This window comes from Triticum dicoccoides, chromosome 7A (genome assembly GCF_002162155.2).
Source record: "Triticum dicoccoides isolate Atlit2015 ecotype Zavitan chromosome 7A, WEW_v2.0, whole genome shotgun sequence".
Classification (NCBI taxonomy): domain Eukaryota; kingdom Viridiplantae; phylum Streptophyta; class Magnoliopsida; order Poales; family Poaceae; genus Triticum; species Triticum dicoccoides.
In genome coordinates, this window is record NC_041392.1 from 169,758,345 (window position 1) to 169,771,062 (window position 12,718).

Sequence of the window (12,718 nt, forward strand, 5' to 3'; positions counted from 1 at the left end):
ATCTATTCAACCAACACATAGAACCTCAAAGAGTGCCCCAAAGTTTCTACCGGAGAATCACGACGAAAACGTGTGCCAACCCCTATGCATAGGTTCATGGGCAGAACCCGCAAGTTGATCACGTGATATCCCATTGTCACCACAGATACGCACGGCAAGACATACATCAAGTGTTCTCAAATCTTTAAAGACTCAATCCGATAAGATAACTTCAAAGGGGAAGATCAATCCATTACAAGAGAGTAGAGGGGGAAGAAAACATCATCAGATCCAGCTATAATAGCAAAGCTCACGATACATCAAGATCGTACCACCTCAAGAACACGAGAGAGAGAGAGAGAGAGAGAGAGAGAGAGAGAGAGAGATCAAACACATATCTACTTGTACATACCCTCAGCCCCGAGGGAGAACTACTCCCTCCTCGTCATGGAGAGCACCGAGATGATGAAGATGGCCACCGGAGAGGGATTCCCCCTCCGGCAGGGTGCCGGAACGGGTCTAGATTGGCTTTTGGTGGCTATGGAGGCTTCTGGCAGCGGAACTCCTGATCTATTGTGCTCCCCGGTAGTTTTAGGGTATATGGAGATATATAGGCAGAAGAGGTACATCAGGGGGGCCACAAGGGGCCCACGAGGGTGGAGGGCGCGACCAAAGGGGGTGGGGGCGCCCCCTGCCTCGTGGCCTCCTCGTAGATCCCCTAACGTGCACTCCAACTCTTCTGGGCTTCTTTTGATCCAAAAATAAGTTCCGTGAAGTTTCAGGCCAATTGGACTCCATTTGATTTTCCTTTTCTTCGAAACTCTAAAACAAGGTAAAAACAGAAACTGGCACTGGGCTCTGGGTTAATAGGTTAGGCCCAAAAATCATATAAAATAGCATATAAATGCATATAAAACATCCAAGGTTGATAATATAATAGCATGGAACAATAAAAAATTATAGATACGTTGGAGACGTATCAACATCCCCAAGCTTAATTCCTGCTTGTCCTCGAGTAGGTAAATGATAAAAACAGAATTTTTGATGTGGAATGCCACCTAACATATTTCTCTAAGTAATTCTTCTTTATTGTGGCAAGAATATTCAGATCCATAAGATTCAAGACAAAAGTTTAATATTGACATAGAAATAATAATACTTCAAGCATACTAACCAAGCAATCATGTCTTCTCAAAATAACATGGCCAAAGAAAGTTATCTCTACAAAATCATATAGTCTGGCTATGCTCCATCTTCACCACACAAAGTATTTAAATCATGCACAACCCCGATGACAAGCCAAGCAATTATTTCATACTTTTGATGTTCTCAAACTTTTTCAATCTTCACGCAATACATGAGCGTGAGCCATGGACATAGCACTATAGGTGGAATAGAATGGTGGTTATGGAGAAGACAAAAAAGGAGAAGATAGTCTCACATCAACTAGGTGTATCAATGGGCTATGGAGATGCCCATCAATAGATATCAATGTGAGTGAGTAGGGATTGCCATGCAACGGATGCACTAGAGCTATAAGTATATGAAAGCTCAACAAAGAAACTAGTGGGTGTGCATCCAACTCGCTTACTCATGAAGACCTAGGGCATTTTGAGGAAGCCCATCATTGGAATATACAAGCCAAGTTCTATAATCAAAGATTCCCACTAGTATATGAAAGTGACAACATAGGAGACTCTCTATCATGAATACCGTGGTGCTACTTTGAAGCACAAGTGTGGTAAAAGGATAGTAGCATTGTCCCTTCTTTCTTTTTCTCTCATTTTTTATTTTTTTATTTGGGCCTTCTCTTTTTTATGGCCTCTTTTCTCTTTTTTATTTGGGCTTCTTTGGCCTCTTTTATTTATTTATTTTCGTCCGGAGTCTCATCCCGACTTGTGGGGGAGTCATAGTCTCCATCATCCTTTCTTCACTGGGGACAATTCTCTAATAATGATGATCATCACACTTCTTTTTACTTATAACTCAAGAATTACAACTCAATACTTAGAGCAAGATATGACTCTATATGAATGCCTCTGGCGGTGTACCGGGATGTGCAATGATGCATGAGTGACATGTATGAAAGAATTATGAACGGTGGCTTTGCCGCAAATACGATGTCAACTACATGATCATGCAAAGCAATATGACAATTATGAAGCGTGTCATAATAACGGAACGGTGGAAAGTTGCATGGCAATATATCTTGGAGTGGCTATGAAAATGCCATGATAGGTAGGTAGGGTGGCTGTTTTGAGGAAGGTATATGGTGGGTTTGAGGTACCGGCGAAAGTTGCGCGGTACTAGAGAGGCTAGCAATGGTGGAAAGGTGAGAGTGCGTATAATCCATGGACTTAACATTAGTCATAAAGAACTCACATACTTATTGCCAAAATTTATTAGTTATCAAAACAAAGTACTGCGTGCATGCTCCTAGGGGGATAGATTGGTAGGAAAATACCATCGCTTGTCCCCGACCGCCACTCATAAGGAAGACAGTCAATAAATAAATCATGCTCCGACTTTATCACATAACGGTTCACCATACGTGCATGCTACGGGAATCACAAACTTCAACACAAGTATCTCTCAAATCCACAACTACTCAACTAGCATGACTCTAATATCACCATCTCCATATCTCAAAACAATCATAAGGAATCAAACTTATCATAGTATTCAATGCACTCTATATGAAAGTTTTTATTATACCCATCTTGGATGCCTATCATATTAGGACTAGATTCATAACCAAAGCAAACTACCATGCTGTTCTAAAGACTCTCAAAATAATATAAGTGAAGCACGAGAGTTCATCTATTTCTTCACAATAAAACCACCATCGTGCTCTAAAAAGATATAAGTGAAGCACTAGAGCAACAGCAAACTACTCCGAAAAATATAAGTGAAGATCAATGAGTAGTCGAATAATTATGCAACTATGTGAAGACTCTCTAACATTTAAGAATTTCAGATCTTGGTATTTTATTCAAACAGTAAGCAAAGCAAAATAAAATGACATTCTAAGAATAGAAAACATCATGTGAAGAAGCAAAAACTTAGGATCAACCGATACTAACCGATAGTTGTTGAAGAAGAAAGGTGGGATGCCAACCGGGGCATCCTCAAACTTAGACACTTGAGACTTCTTGAAATATTATCTTGGGATTCCTTGGACATCTCCAAGCTTGAGCTTTTGTGTCTCCTTAATTCCTCTCATATCACGGTCTCCCTAAATCTCAAAATCTTCATCCACACAAAACTCAACAAGGACTCGTGAGATAAGTTAGTATAAACCATTGCCAAAACCTTATCATACTCTGCTGTAGCAAATCACTAAAATTACTATTAAACATTGCATACTAAATGTCTCTGCATATTTAATAGTCCTATCCTCAAATAGAATCATTAAAGAAGCAAACATATGCGAACAATGCAAACATAACAGCAATCTGCCTAAACAGGACAGTCTGTAAAGAATGCAGCAACATCCATACTTCCCTAACTCCAAAAATTATGAAATAAAATTACCACTGTAGTAAATTTATCAGAGCTTAATATGCAAAATGTTTCAATATTTTATCACATTCTGACTTTTCTAGGGAATTATTGCAACAGCGGTAAACTTTATGTTTTCAAACAGCAACATGTGGACTTGTAAAATAGGCATAGTAAAGGCTATCAATGCCACTTTTATTGAAATAAAATATGCAAAACATTATTATAAATAACAGCAAACAAATCCTAACAAAATAAATTGACGCTCCAAGCAAAACACATATCATGTGGTGAATAAAAATATAGTTCCAAGTAAAGTTACCGATGCACGAAGACGAAAGAGGGGATGCCTTCCGGGGCATCCCCAAGCTTAGGTTCTTGGTTATCCTTGAATATTACCTTGGGGTGCCTTGGGCATCCCCAAGCTTAGGCTCTTTCCACTCCTTATTCCATACTCCATCGAATCTTCACCCAAAACTTGAAAACTTCACAACACAAAACTTAACAGAAAACTCGTAAGCTCCGTTAGTATAAAAAAATAAATCACCACTTCAAGATACTGTAATGAACTCATTCTTTATTTATATTGGTGTTAAAAATACTGTATTTCAACTTTTCTATGGTTCATAAACTCTATTACTAGCCATAGATTCATCAAAATAAGCAAACAACACACGAAAAACAGAATCTGTCAAAAACAGAACATTCTATAGTAATCTGGATCAAATGTATACTTCTGGAACTCATAAAATTCTCAAATAAATTTCTGGACGAGAGTAATTTGTCTATTAATCATCTGCCAAAAGAATTAACTAAATATCACTTTCCAAATAAAAATGGCAGCAGTTCTCGTGAGCGCTAAAGTTTCTGCTTTTTACAGCAAGATTAACAAGACTTTCCCCAAGTCTTCCCAACGGTTCTACTTGGCACAAACACTAATTAAAAGCATAAAACCACATCTAAACAGAGGATAGATAAATTATTTATTACTAAACATGAACAAAAAGCAAGGAACATAAATAAAGTTGGGTTGCCTCCCAACAAGCGCTATCGTTTAACGCCCCTAGCTAGGCATGATGATTTCAATGATGCTCACATAAAGGATAAGAATTGGAACATAAAGAGAGCATCATGAAGAATATGACTAACCATTTAAGTCTAACCCACTTCCTATGCATAGGGATTTTGTGAGCAAACAACTTATGGGAACAAGAATCAACTTGCATAGGAAGGTAAAACAAGCATAACTTCAAAACTTTAAACACATAGAGAGGAAACTTGATATTATTGCAATTCCTACAAGCATATGTTCCTCCCTCATAATAATTTTCAGTAGCATCATGAATGAATTCAACAATATAACCAGCACCTAAAGCATTCTTTTCATGATCTACAAGCATAGAAAATTTACTACTCTCCACATAAGCAAGGTTCTTCTTATTAATACTAGTGGGAGCAAACTCAACAAAATAACTATCATGTGATTGAAAATTAAGATCAAGATGACAAGTTTCATGGTTATCATTATTCTTTAAAGCATACGTGTCATCACAATAATCATCATAGATAGGAGGCATGCTTTCATCATAGTAAATTTGCTCATCAAAACTTGGGGGACAAAAAATATCATCTTCATCAAACATAGCTTCCCCAAGCTTGTGGCTTTGCATATCATTAGCATCATGGATATTCAAGGAATCCATACTAACAACATTGCAATCATGCTCATCATTCAAATATTTAGTGCCAAACATTTTAATGCATTCTTCTTCTAACACTTTGGCACAATTTTCCTTTCCATCATACTCACGATAGATATTAAAAAGATGAAGCGTATGAGGCAAACTTAATTCCATTTTTTTGTAATTTTCTTTTATAAACTAAAGTAGTGATAAAACAAGAAACTAAAAGACTCGGTTGCAAGATCTAAAGATATACCTTCAATCACTCACCTCCCCGGCAACGGCGCCAGAAAAGAGCTTGATGTCTACTACACAACCTTCTTCTTATACACGTTGTTGGGCCTCCAAGTGCAGAGGTTTGTAGGACAGTAGCAAATTTCCCTCAAGTGGATGACCTAAGGTTTACCAATCCGTAGGAGGCGTAGGATGAAGATGGTCTCTCTCAAGCAACCCTGCAACCTGATAACAAAGAGTCTCTTGTGTCCCCAACACACCCAATACAATGGTAAATTGTATAGGTGCACTAGTTCGGCGAAGAGATGGTCAAGTGGTATATGGATAGTAGATAATAGTTTTTGTAATCTGAAAATATAAAAACAGGAAGGTAACGAATGATAAAAGTGAGCGTAAACGGTATTGCAATGTGTTGAAACAAGGCCTAGGGTTCATACTTTCACTAGTGCAAGTCCTCTCAACAATAATAACATAATTGGATCATATAACTATCCATCAACATGCAACAAAGAGTCACTCCAAAGTCACTAATAGCAGAGAACGAACGAAGAGATTATGGTAGGGTACGAAACCACCTCAAAGTTATTCTTTCCAATCAATCCGTTGGCTATTCCTATAAGTGTCACAAACAGCCCTAGAGTTCGTACTAGAATAACACCTTAAGACACAAATCAACCAAAACCCTAATGTCACCTAGATACTCCAATGTCACCTGAAGTATCCGTTGGTATGATTATACGATATGCATCACACAATCTTAGATTCATCTATTCAACCAACACATAGAACCTCAAAGAGTGCCCCAAAGTTTCTACCGGAGAATCACGACGAAAACGTGTGCCAACCCCTATGCATAGGTTCATGGGCGGAACCCGCAAGTTGATCACCAAAACATACATCAAGTGAATCACGTGATATCCCATTGTCACTACAGATACGCACAGCAAGACATACATCAAGTGTTCTCAAATCTTTAAAGACTCAATCCGATAAGATAACTTCAAAGGGGAAGATCAATCCATTACAAGAGAGTAGAGGGGGGAAGAAAACATCATCAGATCCAACTATAATAGCAAAGCTCGCGATACATCAAGATCGTACCACCTCAAGAACACGAGAGAGAGAGAGTGAGAGATCAAACACATAGCTACTTGTACATACCCTCAGCCCCGAGGGAGAACTACTCCCTCCTCATCATGGAGAGCACCAGGATGATGAAGATGGCCACCGAAGAGGGATTCCCCCTCCGGCAGGGTGCCGAAACGGGTCTATATTGGCTTTCGGTGGCTACGGAGGCTTCTGGCGGCGGAACTCCCGATCTATTATGCTCCCCGGTAGTTTTAGGGTATATGGAGATATATAGGCGGAAGAGGTACGTCAGGGGGGGCACGAGGGGCCCATGAGGGTGGAGGGCGCGCCCAGAGGGGGTGGGCGCGCCCCCTGCCTCGTGGCCTCCTCGTAGATCCCCTGACGTGCACTCCAAGTCTTCTGGGCTTCTTCTGATCCAAAAATAAGTTCCGTGAAGTTTCAGGTCAATTGGACTCCGTTTGATTTTCCTTTTCTTTGAAACCCTAAAATAAGGTAAAAACAGAAACTGGCACAGGGCTCTGGGTTAATAGGTTAGTCCCAAAAATCATATAAAATAGCATATAAAACATCCAAGGTTGATAATATAATAGCATGGAACAATAAAAAATTGTAGATACGTTGGAGACGTATCACTGGACCTCACCCCCAGCTTGACGTGCTGCACGGCGTGGTCCTGCGAGGGGTTACGGCACGGGACTCCTTCCCGCACCTCACCCCCAGCTTGTCCGGTGTCGCCTCAGTCGGGGTGGGAAGAGCGCCACAGACCTCCTGTCCAGGCGCCCCTCCCAAAGAAGACATGCCGGGCACAAGTAGGCGGGTGCTATGGGCCTCCTGCCCCGGCCCCCAGCCGCAGCCACCCCGTGAGTGATGACCTACCCGCCAGGAGTAGAATCAACGCGTCGCTCGAGTCCCGTGGTCGCCTCGCAGGCCAGGCCCAACACCGGTGGTAACTCAAGTTCCGCCGGGTCGTCTGCCTCGACTCTGGTGCTCCATAACCGACTGGGAGCCGACCTCAATCCAAACGAACCAAAGCGAAGCGTGTTCATCAGAGTTGTGGACGGGGGAGCCTCTTTGGCAGAGTGGTCTGCCTTATCTGGTTGCGCGGTGGGCCCCTTGTCTGGCTCCTATGGTGAATCGTCGGACCCCTTATCCTGATTCCTGGGCGCTCCGCCCCCCACAGTCGTGTCCATATCCTGAGTCTCATCCCCATCCTGGGAAATCGGAGTATCCTCGATCTCAAGCTCTAAACAATAAGTGACTCCAGCATGTGTCCATCTAACCACATCCGAAATGTGTTCAACACTCACAACACTAACCAGCAACCTCACAACCCTTGTGCATGAGTGAAAGGCATGCCCACCTTTTCTGTCTTGCCAATCAAACCACCCAAGCTCCAAGCAATCAGAAAGTGTTTCATCAGTTTTGGTGGTTGATACGTCTCCAACGTATCTATAATCTTTGATTGTTCCATGCTATTATATTATCAACCTTGGATGTTTTATATGCATTTATATGCTATTTTATATGATTTTTGGGGCTAACCTATTAACCTAGAGCCCAGTGCTAGTTTCTGTTTTTCCTTGTTTTAGAGTATCGCAGAAAAGGAAAATCAAACAGAGTCCAATTGACCTGAAACTTCACGGAACTTATTTTTGGACCAGAAGAAGCCCACAAAGTATCGGAGATGGACCAGAAGAGTCCCGGGCTACCCACGAGGGTGGGGGCGTGCCCACCCCCCTGGGCGGGCTGCAAACGAGTCGAGTTCGAGCGAGTTGGACTAGGCTCAACTCAAATTATACTAAAATTCAAGCGAGCTCAAACTGAGTGAAGATCAAGGTCGAGCCGTAGAAAGTGGCTCGTGCTCAGCTTGTATCGATCTCGAGCTAGTTTCGAGCTAAATAATCAGATGATTTTATGAATAATCTAAGGCAATTTTTCAAACATTATAGCCAACAACACAACATAGAAAACCACTATAAAATTTGACTTATTCTCTCTCAACTAAAGACTAGCACTTGACAAATAGGGATCAATGATCTAGAAAGATAAAAAATGAAGGTGCAACTGCTCTTAAACTTTGGCTGAGAATAATAGGATATTTGACACATGACTGGCCACACCCCATATTGAGGCTAAATTTCTCCTGCTTAATAGGCCTCCATGTTTCCTACTAGGTAAAAATGAGAAAACTTGGACACAACATATATGGCAATAAATTATACTATTTTCTTTAAATATACATCAAGATTATTTAATATAATTATATGACATTGAACTATCGAGCTAAAATCGAGCGAGCTAGTGTTGGCTCAAGATTAACTCGTTTCTATATTGAGCTACATAAAGTGTTCATACTCAGCTCATTTCTTTTCGAGTCGATCTCGAGTCGAGTCAAAATACGAGTCGATCTCGAGCGGCTCACGAGCCTCGAGCTTTTCTTGCAGCCCTAGGCACGCCCCCTGCCTCATGGACAGCCCGGAGATCCACCGACGTACTTCTTCCTCCTATATATACCCATATACCCTAAAAACTTCGGGGAGCAGAATATATCGGGAGTTCCGCCGCCAGAAGCCTCAGTAGCCACCGGAAATCAATCTAGACCCGTTCCGGCACCCTGCCAGAGGGGGCAATCCATCTTCGGTGGCCATCTTCATCATCCTGGCGCTCTCCATGACGAGGAGGGAGTAGTCCACCCTCGGGGCTGAGGGTATGTACCAGTAGCTATGTGTTTGATCTCTCTCTCTCTCTCTCTCTCGCGTTCTTGAGGTGATATAATATTGATGTATCGCGAGCTTTGCTATTATAGTTGGATCTTATGATGTTTCTCCCCCTCTACTCTCTTGTAATGAATTGAGTTTTCCCTTTGAAGTTATCTTATCGGATTGAGTCTTTAAGGATTTGAGAACACTTGATATATGTCTTGCCGTGCTTATCTATGGTGACAATGGGATATCACGTGATCCACTTGATGTATGTTTTGGTGATCAACTTGCGGGTTCCGCCCATGAACCTATGCATAGGGGTTGGCACACGTTTTCGTCTTGACTCTCCGGTAGAAACTTTGGGGCACTCTTTGAAGTACTTTGTGTTGGTTTGAATAGATGAATCTGAGATTGTGTGATGCATATCGTATAATCATACCCACAGATACTTGAGGTGACATTGGAGTATCTAGGTGACATTAGGGTTTTGGTTGATTTGTGTCTTAAGGTGTTATTCTAGTACGAACTCTATGATAGATTGAACAGAAAGAATAGCTTCATGTTATTTTACTATGGACTCTTGAATAGATCGATCAGAAAGGATAACTTTGAGGTGGTTTCATACCCTACCATAATCTCTTCGTTTGTTCTCCGCTATTAGTGACTTTGGAGTGACTCTTTGTTGCATGGAGCGATAGTTATATGATCCGATTATGTTATTTGTTGAGAGAACTTGCACTAGTGAAAGTATGAACCCTAGGCCTTGTTTCAACGCATTGCAATACCGTTTGTGCTCACTTTTATCATTAGTTACCTTGCTGTTTTTATATTTTCGGATTATAAAAACCATTATCTACCATCCATATACCACTTGTATCACCATCTCTTCGCCGAACTAGTGCACCTATACAATTTACCATTGTATTGGGTGTGTTGGGGACACAAGAGAGTCTTTGTTATTTGGTTACAGGGTTGCTTGAGAGAGACCATCTTCATCCTACGCCTCCTACGGATTGATAAACCTTAGGTCATCCACTTGAGGGAAATTTGCTACTGTCCTACAAACATCTGCACTTGGAGGCCCAATAACCTCTACAAGAAGAAGATTGTGTAGTAGACATCAGTGGTGCGCCAAAGAAATGAATCCACACCTTCTCCAAAGGTGTACCCTCTGGTTCATCCTGTTTCCACTCATCAAAAGCAATAATAATGTTGGTGCTTGGACTCTGCACAAACCCCACTTGAGAAAAAGCATCTGATCCTCTTTAGTGGGAAAATCCATCTTATAAGCCTGACCCTCTAACTTTCTAGATGCCACTGATGGTTACCTGGCACTAGGTCACACAGTTGTCTCACAATCTGAGCCTCAGTCAACTATCCATTAGTAACCCGGACTACTGCTGGGAAGGAACTCTCAACCATCCGTGGGAGAGGATCCACCTCCGGTGTCTCAAAGAACATCAACTCCCTGCAACACACACCGTAAATGTTAATTCCAGGTTTAGGACTGAATATAAGTGGGCAATCACCGGTCACATGCTGAGATCTGAGGCAATAGTCACAAAGCTCATTAGTACATTCTGCCACAAAGTGACCCGGTTCGCCACATCTATAGCAAGGCAACTTCTTCTTCTTAATTGCCCACTTCGAGAGTTTTTCTCCCTCCGCTTTTTCCGGCCCTTTGTTAGACGTGCCATCCCAAGATTTTGCAGCTCTAGAAGCCGGCACAACTGTCACAGCCGCCAGAGCCCTAACCGCGTCAACCGCAGCCGCATGCAACGTGGATGAGTCTCCCACCATGTCTGCTGAGTGCTCGAGCTCCTCTCCCGTAGCCGTGTCCGCAACAGGCGGTGGAAGATGCCGCGGTGGGGGTGGGCGTCTCCCTCTCCCACCACGCCGATATCCTCTCCGGTAGCGATCATTGGGTCTGGCGACGCCTTCAACAAAATTATCGGGTGGGCCCTGAAAATGTCCTGGACCATTACCATTGTATCGGTTATACCCACGGCCGCCACCGGATGAAGATCCATGGTGCAGCCCCTCACCATATGCATCATAACCATCGTCCCCCCACTGCCCGTACCGGTTAAAATTGTGACCATCTCTGTTGTATCCACTGTATCCACCACACCCTTGAGCACCGCAACCCCTTCCTAGGGTCCGCGCCTTGGCCACCGGCTGCTGATCATCCGGCTGCTGCGCACTTGCCTGAGTAACATGCACCGGCGCTTGAGTACCACCAGCAGCCAGCGGGCCCTGTCGCGTGGGCGAGCGCCATGACCAGCTCCTACGCCTGCGCCTACGCCGGCAGACGGCACTTGCGGAGTTGGGCCCTCGCGCCCGGCACCACCAACAGCGGTGAGCGGAACAACGTGGCCGACCCTCCTGGCACCCCCAGCAACAGAGGCGGGCGGAGCCCCACGGCCAGGGGCAGCAGCAGCACCGACGACGGGCGGCAGCCCTCGCTTGCCGGGTGGTGGCACGGGTCCCACCATAACGCCGGCGCAAGAGATCCTCTTCGCCCGTCCCTCGCCCAGCGTCGGAAAACCGGTCTCGAAAACCCTAGTAGCGATCACGTTAGGCAGTGGCGGCGATACATGCACGCACGTACATGTTGGATCGGTTGCGGCTTGGGCTCCTAACTGGGCCTCACCCGAGTCAAGCAGGCCCACGACCGTCGCCTGATCCGACACGCACACAGAACCCAACAGTGAATTCAACCGAGCCCTTCTGGCCGTTCGAATCGCGCTCGCCAACCTCGCCACCGGCGGCCTCTGCGGCGGTGGCGATCGACCCTTCTTTCCTTTATTCTTCTTTCGAGTAACCAGAGTCCAAGACTCCGGCATAAAATCTGACAAAGTAACGGGTTTGCGGAATACCTTAGGAACCGGGACGATCCAGGGTTTCACTGCCGGCTTGAATTTTTGAATGTTTGGTCGACGACGATCGGGAATCACCGTAGGCGCCGACAACTCCATCGGTACCGAAAACTGTGGAAGCATCATCGTACCTGTCGAGTCGCGATCCTCCACCTGTTCTTCGTTGTCGCTCTCAATAAGTGCCCAAAATCGTCCTCCCGGTTTTCCAGGGACCGTCGTCTCCATCAGATCAACCATCTCCGGTGCCTTCAAACGAAGATCGACCTGCATGCATTCACCAACCACCACGTCGTACTCATCAATCCTGAAATGAAGCCCTACCTTGATCGATTCGCCGTCCGGTAAGTATTTGTCGGCTAGGAAGTCATTCTCCAAATCTAGGAGAGCCAGCCAGCGTGAATGAGGAGTGAATGGGATGCGGCCTTCGATCCAAATGCCGGGATCCTTCCCGGCGGAGAAATGCACCCGCCATTGTGAGAATCGCCCCTGGCCCCGTCCGATCTCTGTCGGCAAAGCCACCAGACGATCCCGCCGCCCTCACCTTGCCCCCCGACGGCGCCGCCACGGAGGAACGTGAGACGTGCGATCTGATCTGCGCCGATCCCCCTAGCGACTTCCCCGCCGAGGAAATGGGCGGCGCCGGTGACCCCCC